The sequence below is a fragment of the Schistocerca gregaria genome, chromosome X (genome assembly GCF_023897955.1).
Source record: "Schistocerca gregaria isolate iqSchGreg1 chromosome X, iqSchGreg1.2, whole genome shotgun sequence".
In the NCBI taxonomy this organism is placed as follows: Eukaryota; Metazoa; Arthropoda; class Insecta; order Orthoptera; family Acrididae; genus Schistocerca; species Schistocerca gregaria.
In genome coordinates this window covers 22929665-22932317 of record NC_064931.1, presented here as the reverse complement: position 1 = coordinate 22932317, position 2653 = coordinate 22929665, and positions in this window count along the sequence as shown.

Sequence of the window (2653 nt, the reverse complement as noted above, 5' to 3'; positions counted from 1 at the left end):
CGCTCTGAGCGAGACTTTGTTCCTTTCTTAATGAAACACTGCAGGGACCAATTCTTTGATGATATGTGTTGGAATCAACATCTGGCTTTGGAAACCTGCTGTTTTCTTGGAGATGTGTCAATCAGATATGCAAATTTTCTCCTTTTGCTGATTTAATTTTCGCTGCTAAGTTCGACCAACATACTTTTTTTTCTCATTTACTGATTCCCCTTATCCATAAATATGTAATGCACCCTCTTGGATGTCGTAATTAATGTCACGGAAGTTACTGACGTCCGCAGAATTGGATGTCTCATTTTTGTAGGCACACAGAGTGAGTATTTTTGCACCTGTTCCATGTGACACTGGAATCTTCGCACGAGCATGTATATCGTTGTATGCAGGCATCACACTCATTTCAAATCGATTTACAGTCGCAGTCGTGCAAACTTTTTTGAACAAAGAAAGTGACATATACCCCAGAAGTAGATAATACAAGCTAGCCATTTCCTTCTTCAACAATGAATTCACGAACCACCTCTGCACTTCGTGCTTTGTACGAATATCCTGGAGTTTACTTATAAGTTTTCCCTTTGTCAGAATAATGAGACTGTCAAATAACTTACCTCTGATGAAGCTGATTGATGCATGCACGGATTTGTCTAGACATTTCACATTTTTACCACCCAAATATACACCGATCAGCCAGAGCATTGTGACCACGTACCTAATATCCGGTATTTTCACCTTTGGCACCGATAACAGCGGCGACGCGTCGTGGCATGGAAACAATTAGGTCTTGGAAGGTCGCTGGAGGTTGTTGGCACCACATCTGCACATACAAATCACCTAATTCCCTTAAATCCCGTGTAGGAGCTCTGACGCCAGTTCGATCGCGTTCAGGTCTGGAGAGTTGGGGGGGGGGGGGGGGGGGCAGCACATCAAAATTGGTACTCGCCACTCTGTTCCTCGAACTACTCCATCACACTCCTGGCCTTGTGACATGGTGCATAATCTGGCTGAACAATACCACTGCCGTCGAGAAACATAACAGTCATGAAGGGGTGTACGTTTTCTGCTACCAGTGTACTACACTCCTCGTCCGTCATGGTGCCTTGGACGAGTTTCACTCGACCCATGGATGCCCTAGTGAATGTTCCCCAGAACATAAGGGGCTGCCGCCAGCTTATCTCAGTCATGCAAGAGAGGTGTGACGGAACGTTTCCCTTGGGAGTGGACAGATTCACGCCCTCCCATCGACATGCCCATTTCAGTCTTAGTTGCCGATGCCATGGTGTTAATGTTGGCATATGGATAATGGGCTGCTGAGGCTCATCGTCAGGAGTGTTCGGAGCACTATGCTTCAGACACACTTGAACTCTGCCCAGTATTAAAGCCTGATGTTAGTTACGCCACAGTTCGCCGCCTGTCCTGTTTTACCAGTCTTCCCAGCTTACGGCGGCCGACATATGTTTCCAGGGGTGGACGTCCAACCCCCCGACGTGTGGTAGTGGCTTCATCTTGGTTTTGTCACGTGTTGAGGAATACGACACATCTATCGACACTGACATTTTTTTAAATAATTATATTTACTTCACATTTTCTTCATAATACACTCAACACAATGAAGAGGAGTACTTTCCACTTGAGTGTGCAAGTCTCAACATTTTTTCATTAGACCATACTGTCTCAATTATGATGAAAGTTGCGGTTATTTTTATAAGTGTGCAATTCATTTTTTATTAGGTAAACTGAATATCTGTTTCGCTCATCCCTCCATTTAATGCTCATAATTGAGAAAACTCTCTCCGTGAATGCATTTGAAGGAAATATATTGAAAACAAATGTAACTAAAACACTGTACAATTTTGATGCGCCAATCATTTCTTTAACGTAGACACATTTCAGGCCACATTTCAGAAATGTGACTGACGCTCGAACAACAGGGAGTTAAATGCATCGAGAATAGAAAATAGTGCATTGAGAATGGCTAGCCACTAGACGAAATCTGGATTTGCGTAATAAAATCTGAAAAGGGACGACATTGATGTCTGTGCTGGCGTAGCTAAGATGATGTTAAACTGTGTGAAACGGGAATGTAAGCGGAGACGCTATTATCTGAAAACGAAGAAAGAAGCACTAATAGTAGTATCTTTTTATAATTGCCGAAACAGGTCTATTATTACCTTGAAAATTAGAAATGTTGAAATTAGCATGTACCTACTACATACCTTGCCTGCTTCAACAGAGTCCAACTTGTAGAGACTTTTCATCAGTGTGGTTTGTACTGATGTTAAGGGTCTGCGTTTGTGGCTGACACCGTTGAAAAGGGCCTAACATCGGTTAAGCCGCCGTGCGAAATTGAAAATCCCTCTCCAGCTTTTCCAACACATAAGGTACATCTTGCTTTATATACATTTCCTAGAACTGACTGCAATTCTGGAAATTCTTTTTTTCCGAACTGAACAATACACTCGCAGTCTACTATTCCGGTATGTGTTGGTTTGAATATCTAATTTTCTCTTAATGGGATTTGTCGCAGTCCCATCCATTTTGAAACCACTGCTTCCACGAAGAAATACGTTCTAAAACGTAAAATTTACGATGTCTTGCGATAAAGTGTTGAACCTGCGTCCGAAGTGTACGAAACAATGTGCCTTGCCGCATGTAGTGG